Raw genomic sequence first — 13,720 nt, 5'->3', positions numbered from 1 at the left:
TTACGTTTTATACTTTTTTCAACCTTTATAATGGGACCCTATGGAGCTACGCTAGAGTGCGTGATGTCACAATTCACTCTAGCAGACTTTACAGGCTGTACTTTTTACTAAATTCACACATTTTAAAACTGTGACAGTTCACACAACTTTAATACTACATACACATATTATACATCAAACCCTTCAGCTGCTTCTGCTCTCACTCACAATGTCAATATATAAGCGATGCGATGTATACTTTTTGAGATATTAACGTTTGTTTGACACTAGTGTTCCAGTCTCTTTCACAGTAGTTTCTGCTGCTCTGCTGCTCTCTTACACATGCAGCTGTTCTGCTTATTTCACTCTTCTCCATTTCAACATATCTTTAACATATTTTCATACCTTTTTTACTTGTTAGTATTAATACATTTTAGTACATTTTTAACATTATTACTTGTCACTGCCTTCCTACTCTTCATACTACTAGTACCCTCCAGCTTTTCACATCAGCCTTCCTAACAGATAGTTTGTTCGCCTTCATAGTCTTCCTACCAACTACATGTTTTTATACCTTTTTGCTTCTTAGTATTGTTACATTTTAGTACATTTTAGTACATTTCCACTCTTTCACAGTAGTTTCTGCTGCTCTGCTGCTCTCTTACACATGCAGCTCTTCTGCTTATTTCACTCATCTCCTTTTCAACATGTCTTTTACATATTTTCATACCTTTTTTACTTCTTAGTATTATTACATTTTAGTACATTTCTAAAATTATTACTTGTCACTGCCTTCCTACTCTTCATACTACTAGTACCTTCCAGCTTTTCACATAAGCCTTCCTACTCTTCCTACCAGCTGCACATTTTTATACCTTTTTACTTCTTAGTATTGTTACATTTTAGTATATTTTAGTACATTTCCACTCTATTTCACAGTAGTTTCTGCTGCTCTCTTACACATGCAGCTCTTCTGCTTATTTCACTCTTCTCCATTTCAACATGTCTTTTACATACTTTCATACCTTTTTTACTTATTAGTATTATTACATTTTAGTACAGTTCTAACATTATTACTTGTCACTGCCTTCTTACTCTTCCTACTTTTCATACTACTAGTACCTTGCAACATTTCTCTCACTCACGTTGTTGGACACACACTTCTCAATTTTTCAATCTTCTCCATTTTAATGTGTCTTTTACACATTTGCTCACCCTTTTCTTCTCACTATTTTTACATTTTAGTACATTTCTAACATCATTACTTATCACTTGGACACTCATTACAGCTCCTTCAAAGAAGTGTTTTAAACTGCCACATTTCCCACAGTTTTAACATTACATACACATATACTTTGGTTCAGCCGTTTTAATTTGAACAGAAAATACACGGTCAGTCATGTTAAGAAACACGCACATGGACACGCCCACACACACACGTGCCTACACACACCACATATGCTAGGTATTCGTTACTATGGGCTGTCGCGAGCAACAGTTTGCACGCTCAGCAATCACACGCATTTTCTCCAGAAAATGCACCGTTCTAGTATTGCAGATAATATTCCCCGCCGTACATTTCTTCGGCACCTAACTCCTTCCACATACTTTCACCTAGAGACTCCGTTCAAACTTTCCACTGTTCGGCTTCTTTAGGAGATGCGTGCTTGTATTTTTATAAGCAATCTGATTTCTACTTTTTAAAATATTCTACTTTTTTCAATTTTTCTATTTTACAATGTAAGTCTATGGGAGGACTGTTCAAACGCTAGAGTGTGTGATGTCATCACGCTTTCTAGCAGACTCTACAGACTGTAGAGGCTGTGATTGTCACTAAATATTCAATTTTCTTAAACTGTCATCACTCCCACAACATTCACACTACATCCACATATTAGATATCAAACTGTTCTGCTACTTCTTCTGCCACTCACAATGTCAATATCTAAGCCATAATGTTTATGCTTTTTGAGTTAGGGCTGTTTGTTCAACACTAGTGCAAAACTGTGTTTTACAGTACGTTTCTCTCCTTTGAACAGCCTTGTTTGTACACTTTTCAAAACTGTCACTATTCCCACAATTTTCACACTACAGACATACATTTTACATCAAAGTCTTTGGCTATTTCTTCTGTCACTCACAATGTAAATATTTAAGTGATAGCACTTGTAGTTTTTGAGTTAGGGACGTTTGTTCAACACTACTGCTTTACAGTTTTTTGACTACTTTAAACAGCTTTTTCTTTTTACACTTGCAGTATTTAAACTGTAGTACTTCCCACAATTTTCACACTACATAATTATATTACATATCAAACTCTTCACATACTTCTTCTGTGTATCACAATGTAAATATCTAAGTGATGGGATTTGTAGTTTTTGAGATATGGATGTTTGTTCGACACCAGTGCTATATTGTGTGTGCCTTTTTTGAACAGATTTTGTCTTTTAACCTTCAATCACTTCCACAACTTTAACATACATACATATGTTATATATTAAACTCTTCAGCTACTTCTGCTCTCACTCACAATGTAAATATATAAGCAATATGATGTATAGTTTTTGAGTTATTAACGTTTGTTCGACACTAGGGCTCCACTCTGTCACACTACTTTCTGTTCCACTGCTGCTCTCTTACACATGCAGCTCTTCTCCACTTGTCCTTTTTTCACTCTTCTCCATTTTAACATGTCTTTTACATATTTTCATACCTTTTTACTTGTTAGTATTATTACATTTTATTACATTTCTAACATTACTACTTGTCACTGCCTTCTTACTCTTCCTACTTTTCATACTTACCTTCCAGCATTTCTCTCACTCACGTTGTTGGACACACACACTTCTCATTTTTTCACTCTTCTCCATTTTAACGTGTCTTTTACACATTTGCTCACCCTTTTCTTCTCACTATTTTTACATTTTAGTACATTTCTAACATCATTACTTATCACTTGGACACTCATTACAGCTCCTTCAAAGAAGTGTTTTAAACTGCTACATTTCCCACAGTTTTAACATTACATACACATATACTTTGGTTCAGCCGTTTCAATTTAAACAGACGATCCACGGTCAGTCATGTTAAGAAACACGCACACGGACACACCCACGCCCACACGTGCCTACACACACCACATATGCCACAGTTTGCACGCTCAGCAATCACACGCATTTTCTCCAGAAAATGCACCTTTCTAGTTATTATTATTATTATTATTATTAATCCGTACACTTTTTTGGCACCTATCTCCTCCTTCATACTTTTAGCTAGAAACTCCGTTCAAACTTTAAAATGTTCAGCTTGTTTAGGACATAGGCGCGTGTATTCAACTTTTTGATATCTATTCTACTTTTTAAACTATTCTACTTTTTTTGACTTTTTTTTACAATGGGAGTCTATGGGCGGAATGTTCAAACCATGCCCTCTTTGAACTCTAACTACTCTTTCATACTTTAAGCTAGACACTCCATTCAAACTTTAAACGGGTCACCACTTTTAGTACTTTATCACTTTAATTCAGCTTTTTCATACCTTTTGTACTTTTTGAGTAATCGCAGTTTATGTTTTATACTTTTTTCAACCTTTATAATGGGACCCTATGGAGCTACGCTAGAGTGCGTGATGTCACAATTCACTCTAGCTGACTTTACAGGCTGCACTTTTTACTAAATTCACACATTTTAAAACTGTGACAGTTCACACAACTTTAATACTACATACACATATTATACATCAAACCCTTCAGCTGCTTCTGCTCTCACTCACAATGTCAATATATAAGCGATGCGATGTATACTTTTTGAGATATTAACGTTTGTTTGACACTAGTGTTCCAGTCTTTTTCACAGTAGTTTCTGCTGCTCTGCTGCTCTCTTACACATGCAGCTGTTCTGCTTATTTCACTCTTCTCCATTTCAACATGTCGTTTACATATTTTCATACCTTTTTTACTTCTTAGTATTATTACATTTTAGTACATTTCTAAAATTATTACTTGTCACTGCCTTCCTACTCTTCATACTACTAGTACCTTCCAGCTTTTCACATAAGCCTTCCTACTCTTCCTACCAGCTGCACATTTTTATACCTTTTTACTTCTTAGTATTGTTACATTTTAGTATATTTTAGTACATTTCCACTCTATTTCACAGTAGTTTCTGCTGCTCTCTTAAACATGCAGCTCTTGTGCTTATTTCACTCTTCTCCATTTCAACGTGTCTTTTACATACTTTCATACCTTTTATACTTCTTAGTATTATTACATTTTACTACATTTCTAACATTATTACTTGTCACTGCCTTCCTACTCTTCATACTACCAGTACCTTCCAGCTTTTCACATAAGCCTTCCTACTAACAGAAAGTTTTTTTAGCCTTCGTAGTCTTCCTACCAACTACATATTTTTATACCTTTTTACTTCTTAGTACTGTTACATTTTAGTACATTTTAGAACATTCCCACTCTATTTCACAGTATTTTCTGCTGCACTCCTCCTCTCTTACACATGCAGCACTTGTGCTTATTTCACTCTTCTTCATTTCAACATGTCTTTTACATATTTTCATACCTTTTTTACTTGTTAGTATTATTACATTTTAGTACATTTCTAACATTATTACTTGTCACTGCCTTCCTACTCTTCATACTACTAGTACCTTCCAGCTTTTCACATAAGCCTTCCTACTCTTCCTACCAACTGCACATTTTTATACCTTTTTACTTCTTAGTACTGTTACATTTTAGTATATTTTAGTACATTTCCACTCTTTTTCACAGTAGTTTCTGCTGCACTGCTGCTCTCTTACATATGCAGCTCTTGTGCTTATTTCACTCTTCTCCATTTCAACATGTCTTTTACATATTTTCATACCTTTTTTACTTGTTAGTATTATTACATTTTAGTACATTTCTAACATTATTACTTGTCACTGCCTTCTTACTCTTCCTACTTTTCATACTTACCTTCCAGCATTTCTCTCACTCACGTTGTTGGACACACACACTTCTCATTTTTTCACTCTTCTCCATTTTAACGTGTCTTTTACACATTTGCTCACCCTTTTCTTCTCACTATTTTTACATTTTAGTACATTTCTAACATCATTACTTATCACTTGGACACTCATTACAGCTCCTTCAAAGAAGTGTTTTAAACTGCCACATTTCCCACAGTTTTAACATTACATACACATATACTTTGGTTCAGCCGTTTCAATTTAAACAGACGATCCACGGTCAGTCATGTTAAGAAACACGCACACGGACACGCCGACACACACACGTGCCTACACACACCACATATGCCACAGTTTGCACGCTCAGCAATCACACGCATTTTCTCCAGAAAATGCACCTTTCTAGTATTGCAGATAATATTCCCCACCGTACATTTCTTCGGCACCTAACTCCTTCCACATACTTTCACCTAGAGACTCCGTTCAAACTTTCCACTGTTCGGCTTCTTTAGGAGATGCGTGCTTGTATTTTTATAAGCAATCTGATTTCTACTTTTTAAAATATTCTACTTTTTTCTATTTTTCTGTTTTACAATGTAAGTCTATGGGAGGACTGTTCGAACGCTAGAGTGCGTGATGTCATCACGCACTCTAGCAGACTCTACAGACTGTAGAGGCTGTGATTGTCACTAAATATTCAATTTTCTTAAACTGTCATCACTCCCACAACATTCACACTACATCCACATATTAGATATCAAACTGTTCTGCTACTTCTTCTGCCACTCACAATGTCAATATCTAAGCCATAATGTTTATACTTTTTGAGTTAGGGCTGTTTGTTCAACACTAGTGCAAAACTGTGTTTTACAGTACTTTTCTCTCCTTTGAACAGCCTTGTCTTGTACACTTTTCAAAACTGTCACTATTCCCACAATTTTCACACTACAGACATATATTTTACATGAAAGTCTTTGGCTATTTCTTCTGTCACTCACAATGTAAATATCTAAGTGATAGCACGTGTAGTTTTTGAGTTAGGGACGTTTGTTCAACACTACTGCTTTACAGTCTTTTGACTACTTTAAACAGCTTTTTCTTTTTACACTTGCAGTATTTAAACTGTAGTACCTCCCACAATTTTCACACTACATACTTATATTATATATCAAACTCTTCACATACCTCTTCTGTGTATCACAATGTAAATATCTAAGTGATGGGATTTGTAGTTTTTGAGATATGGATGTTTGTTCGACACCAGTGCTATATTGTGTGTGCCTTTTTTGAACAGATTTTGTCTTTTAACCTTCAATCACTTCCACAACTTTAACATTAAATACATATGCTATATATTAAACTCTTCAGCTACTTCTGCTCTCACTCACAATGTAAATATATAAGCAATATGATGTATAGTTTTTGAGTTATTAACGTTTGTTCGACACTAGGGCTCCACTCTACTACTACCACTACTTTCTGTTCCACTGCTGCTCTCTTACACATGCAGCTCTTCTCCACTTGTCCTTTTTTCACTCTTCTCCATTTCAACATGTCTTTTACATATTTTCATACCTTTTTACTTGTTAGTATTATTACATTTTAGTACATTTCTAACATTACTACTTGTCACTGCCTTCTTACTCTTCCTACTTTTCATACTACTAGTACCTTCCAGCATTTCTCTCACTCACGTTGTTGGACACACAAACTGCCACATTTCCCACAGTTTTAACATTACATACACATATACTTTGGTTCAGCCGTTTCAATTTGATACACGGTCAGTCATGTTAAGAAACACGCACACGGACACGCCGACACACACACGTGCCTACACACACCACATATGCTAGGTATTCGTTACTATGGGTTGTCACGAGCAACAGTTTGCACGTTCAGCAATCACACGCATTTTCTCCAGAAAATGCACCTTTCTAGTATTGCAGATAATATTCCCCACCGTACATTTCTTCGGCACCTAACTCCTTCCACATACTTTCACCTAGAGACTCCGTTCAAACTTTCCACTGTTCGGCTTCTTTAGGAGATGCGTGCTTGTATTTTTATAAGCAATCTGATTTCTACTTTTTAAAATATTCTACTTTTTTCTATTTTTCTATTTTACTATGTAAGTCTATGGGAGGACTGTTCAAATGCTACAGTGTGTGATGTCATCACGCACTCTAGTAGACTCTACAGACTGTAGAGGCTGTGATTTTCACTAAATATTCAATTTTCTTAAACGGTCATGACTCCCACAACTTTCACACTACATCCACATATTAGATATCAAACTGTTCTGCTACTTCTTCTGCCACTCACAATGTCAATATCTATCTCATAGCTTTTATACTTTTTGAGTTAGGGACGTTTGTTCAACACTAGTGCAAAACTGTGTTTTACAGTACTTTTCTCTCCTTTGAACAGCCTTGTCTTGTACACTTCTCTAAACTGTCACTATTCCCGCAATTTTCACACTACAGACATATGTTTTACGTCAAAGTCTTTGGCTATTTCTTCTGTCACTCACAATGTAAATATCTAAGTGATAGCACTTGTAGTTTTTGAGTTAGGGACGTTTGTTCAACACTACTGCTTTACAGTATTTTGACTACTTTAAACAGCTTTTTCTTTTTACACTTGCAGTATTTAAACTGTAGTACCTCCCACAATTTTCACACTACATACTTATATTATATATCAAACTCTTCACATACTTCTTCTGTGTATCACAATGTAAATATCTAAGTGATGGGATTTGTAGTTTTTGAGATATGGATGTTTGTTCGACACCAGTGCTATATTGTGTGTGCCTTTTTTGAACAGATTTTGTCTTTTAACCTTCAATCACTTCCACAACTTTAACATTACATATATATGCTATACATTAAACTCTTCAGCTACTTCTGCTCTCACTCACAATGTAAATATATAAGCAATATGATGTATAGTTTTTGAGTTATTAACGTTTGTTCGACACTAGGGCTCCACTCTACTACTACCACTACTTTCTGTTCCACTGCTGCTCTCTTACACATGCAGCTCTTCTCCACTTGTCCTTTTTTCACTCTTCTCCATTTCAACATGTCTTTTACATATTTTCATACCTTTTTACTTGTTAGTATTATTACATTTTAGTACATTTCTAACATTACTACTTGTCACTGCCTTCTTACTCTTCCTACTTTTCATACTACTAGTACCTTCCAGCATTTCTCTCACTCACGTTGTTGGACACACAAACTGCCACATTTCCCACAGTTTTAACATTACATACACATATACTTTGGTTCAGCCGTTTCAATTTGATACACGGTCAGTCATGTTAAGAAACACGCACACGGACACGCCGACACACACACGTGCCTACACACACCACATATGCTAGGTATTCGTTACTATGGGCTGTCACGAGCAACAGTTTGCACGTTCAGCAATCACACGCATTTTCTCCAGAAAATGCACCTTTCTAGTATTGCAGATAATATTCCCCACCGCACATTTCTTCGGCACCTAACTCCTTCCACATACTTTCACCTAGAGACTCCATTCAAACTTTCCACTGTTCGGCTTCTTTAGGAGATGCGTGCTTGTATTTTTATAAGCAATCTGATTTCTACTTTTTAAAATATTCTACTTTTTTCTATTTTTCTATTTTACAATGTAAGTCTATGGGAGGACTGTTCAAATGCTAGAGTGCGTGATGTCATCACGCACTCTAGCAGACTCTACAGACTGTAGAGGCTGTGATTGTCACTAAATATTCAATTTTCTTAAACGGTCATGACTCCCACAACTTTCACACTACATCCACATATTAGATATCAAACTGTTCAGCTACTTCTTCTGCCACTCACAATGTCAATATCTAACTCATAGCTTTTATACTTTTTGAGTTAGGGACGTTTGTTCAACACTAGTGCAAAACTGTTTTACAATACTTTTCTCTCCTTTGAACAGACTTGTCTTGTACACTTTTCAAAACTGTCACTATTCCCACAATTTTTACACTACAGACATATATTTTACATCAAAGTCTTTGGCTATTTCTTCTGTCACTCACAATGTAAATATCTAAGTGATAGCACTTGTAGTTTTTGAGTTAGGGACGTTTGTTCAACACTACTGCTTTACAGTATTTTGACTACTTTAAACAGATTTTTCTTTTTACACTTGCAGTATTTAAACTGTAGTACCTCCCACAATTTTCACACTACATACTTATATTATATATCAAACTCTTCACATACTTCTTCTGTGTATCACAATGTAAATATCTAAGTGATGGGATTTGTAGTTTTTGAGATATGGATGTTTGTTCGACACCAGTGCTTTTCCTTGTGTGCCTTTTTTGAACAGATTTTGTCTTTAACCTTCAATCACTTCCACAACTTTAACATTACATACATATGTTATATATTAAACTCTTCAGCTACTTCTGCTCTCACTCACAATGTAAATATATAAGCAATATGATGTATAGTTTTTGAGTTATTAACATTTGTTCGACACTAGGGCTCCACTCTGTCACACTACTTTCTGTTCCACTGCTGCTCTCTTACACATGCAGCTCTTCTCCACTTGTCCTTTTTTCACTCTTCTCCATTTTAACATGTCTTTTACATATTTTCATACCTTTTTACTTGTTAGTATTATTACATTTTAGTACATTTCTAACATTACTACTTGTCACTGCCTTCTTACTCTTCCTACTTTTCATACTTACCTTCCAGCATTTCTCTCACTCACGTTGTTGGACACACACACTTCTCATTTTTTCACTCTTCTCCATTTTAACGTGTCTTTTACACATTTGCTCACCCTTTTCTTCTCACTATTTTTACATTTTAGTACATTTCTAACATCATTACTTATCACTTGGACACTCATTACAGCTCCTTCAAAGAAGTGTTTTAAACTGCCACATTTCCCACAGTTTTAACATTACATACACATATACTTTGGTTCAGCCGTTTCAATTTAAACAGACGATCCACGGTCAGTCATGTTAAGAAACACGCACACGGACACACCCACGCCCACACGTGCCTACACACACCACATATGCCACAGTTTGCACGCTCAGCAATCACACGCATTTTCTCCAGAAAATGCACCTTTCTAGTTGTGTGATTGCTGACTCAGCAATCACAGGTATAATATTCCCACTATTTATTGTGTGATTGCTGACTCAGCAATCACAGGTATAATATTCCCACTATTTATTATTATTATTATTATTATTATTATTATTAATCCGTACACTTTTTTGGCACCTATCTACTCCTTCATACTTTTAGCTAGAAACTCCGTTCAAACTTTAAAATGTTCAGCTTGTTTAGGACATAGGCGCGTGTATTCAACTTTTTGATATCTATTCTACTTTTTAAACTATTCTACTTTTTTCTACTTTTTTTTACAATGGAAGTCTATGGGCGGAATGTTAAAACCATGCCCTCTTTGAACTCTAACTACTCTTTCATACTTTAAGCTATTAACTCCATTCAAACTTTAAACGGGTCACCACTTTTAGTACTTTATCACTTTAATTCAGCTTTTTGATACCTTTTGTACTTTTTGAGTAATCGCAGTTTACGTTTTATACTTTTTTCAACCTTTATAATGGGACCCTATGGAGCTACGCTAGAGTGCGTGATGTCACAATTCACTCTAGCAGACTTTACAGGCTGTACTTTTTACTAAATTCACACATTTTAAAACTGTGACAGTTAACACAACTTTAATACTACATACACATATTATACATCAAACCCTTCAGCTACTTCTGCTCTCACTCACAATGTCAATATATAAGCGATGCGATGTATACTTTTTGAGATATTAATGTTTGTTTGACACTAGTGTTCCAGTCTTTTTCACAGTAGTTTCTGCTGCTCTGCTGCTCTCTTACACATGCAGCTGTTCTGCTTATTTCACTCTTCTCCATTTCAACATGTCTTTTACATATTTTCATACCTTTTTTACTTGTTAGTATTATTACATTTTAGTACATTTCTAAAATTATTACTTGTCACTGCCTTCCTACTCTTCATACTACTAGTACCTTCCAGCTTTTCACATAAGCCTTCCTACTCTTCCTACCAGCTGCACATTTTTATACCTTTTTACTTCTTAGTATTGTTACATTTTAGTATATTTTAGTACATTTCCACTCTATTTCACAGTAGTTTCTGCTGCTCTCTTACACATGCAGCTCTTCTGCTTATTTCACTCTTCTCCATTTCAACGTGTCTTTTACATACTTTCAAACCTTTTTTACTTCTTAGTATTATTACATTTTAGTACATTTCTAACATTATTACTTGTCACTGCCTTCCTACTCTTCATACTACCAGTACCTTCCAGCTTTTCACATAAGCCTTCCTACTAACAGAAAGTTTTTTTAGCCTTCGTAGTCTTCCTACCAACTACATATTTTTATACCTTTTTACTTCTTAGTACTGTTACATTTTAGTACATTTTAGAACATTCCCACTCTATTTCACAGTATTTTCTGCTGCAGTCCTCCTCTCTTACACATGCAGCACTTGTGCTTATTTCACTCTTCTTCATTTCAACATGTCTTTTACATATTTTCATACCTTTTTTACTTGTTAGTATTATTACATTTTAGTACATTTCTAACATTATTACTTGTCACTGCCTTCCTACTCTTCATACTACTAGTACCTTCCAGCTTTTCACATAAGCCTTCCTACTAACAGATAGTTTGTTAGCCTTCGTAGTCTTCCTACCAACTACATATTTTTATACCTTTTTACTTCTTAGTACTGTTACATTTTAGTACATTTCTAACATTATTACTTGTCACTTTCGTATTTTCTGTTTTTTTCAACTGAATATATATCTACTCTTCATACCTGCTATTCATACTCCTTGTACCTTCCAGATTTTACAAAATAGTCTTCCTACTATCTCCTTCCACCTTTTACACATAAGCCTCCCTACATATTTTCTTACTTTTGTACTTGTTACTATTATGAAATTTTAGTACATTTCTAACATTATTACATATCACTTTGACACTCATTACAGCTCCTTCACAGAAGTGTTTTAAACTGCCACATTTCTCACAGTTTTAACATTACATACACATATTATACTTTGGTTCAGCCGTTTCAATTTGAACAGACGATCCACGGTCAGTCATGTTAAGAAACACGCACACGCCCACGCCCACACGTGCCTACACACACCACATATGCTAGGTATTCGTTACTATGGGCTGTCACGAGCAACAGTTTGCACACTCAGCAATCACATGCATTTTCTCCAGAAAATGCACCTTTCTAGTTATTATTGTGTGATTGCTGACTCAGCAATCACAGGTATAATATTCCCACTATTTATTATTATTATTATTATTATTATTATTATTAATCCGTACACTTTTTTGGCACCTATCTACTCCTTCATACTTTTAGCTAGAAACTCCGTTCAAACTTTAAAATGTTCAGCTTGTTTAGGACATAGGCGCGTGTATTCAACTTTTTGATATCTATTCTACTTTTTAAACTATTCTACTTTTTTCTACTTTTTTTTACAATGGAAGTCTATGGGCGGAATGTTAAAACCATGCCCTCTTTGAACTCTAACTACTCTTTCATACTTTAAGCTATTAACTCCATTCAAACTTTAAACGGGTCACCACTTTTAGTACTTTATCACTTTAATTCAGCTTTTTCATACCTTTTGTACTTTTTGAGTAATCGCAGTTTACGTTTTATACTTTTTTCAACCTTTATAATGGGACCCTATGGAGCTACGCTAGAGTGCGTGATGTCACAATTCACTCTAGCAGACTTTACAGGCTGCACTTTTTACTAAATTCACACATTTTAAAACTGTGACAGTTCACACAACTTTAATACTACATACACATATTATACACCAAACCCTTCAGCTGCTTCTGCTCTCACTCACAATGTCAATATATAAGCGATGCGATGTATACTTTTTGAGATATTAACGTTTGTTTGACACTAGTGTTCCAGTCTCTTTCACAGTAGTTTCTGCTGCTCTGCTGCTCTCTTACACATGCAGCTGTTCTGCTTATTTCACTCTTCTCCATTTCAACATATCTTTAACATATTTTCATACCTTTTTTACTTGTTAGTATTAATACATTTTAGTACATTTTTAACATTATTACTTGTCACTGCCTTCCTACTCTTCATACTACTAGTACCCTCCAGCTTTTCACATCAGCCTTCCTAACAGATAGTTTGTTCGCCTTCATAGTCTTCCTACCAACTACATGTTTTTATACCTTTTTGCTTCTTAGTATTGTTACATTTTAGTACATTTTAGTACATTTCCACTCTTTCACAGTAGTTTCTGCTGCTCTGCTGCTCTCTTACACATGCAGCTCTTCTGCTTATTTCACTCATCTCCTTTTCAACATGTCTTTTACATATTTTCATACCTTTTTGACTTCTTAGTATTATTACATTTTAGTACATTTCTAAAATTATTACTTGTCACTGCCTTCCTACTCTTCATACTACTAGTACCTTCCAGCTTTTCACATAAGCCTTCCTACTCTTCCTACCAGCTGCACATTTTTATACCTTTTTACTTCTTAGTATTGTTACATTTTAGTATATTTTAGTACATTTCCACTCTATTTCACAGTAGTTTCTGCTGCTCTCTTACACATGCAGCTCTTCTGCTTATTTCACTCTTCTCCATTTCAACATGTCTTTTACATACTTTCATACCTTTTTTACTTCTTAGTATTATTACATTTTAGTAC

Source organism: Centroberyx gerrardi, chromosome 4 (assembly GCF_048128805.1).
Source record: "Centroberyx gerrardi isolate f3 chromosome 4, fCenGer3.hap1.cur.20231027, whole genome shotgun sequence".
NCBI lineage: Eukaryota > Metazoa > Chordata > Actinopteri > Beryciformes > Berycidae > Centroberyx > Centroberyx gerrardi.
Note: the sequence above shows the minus strand (reverse complement) of the source record.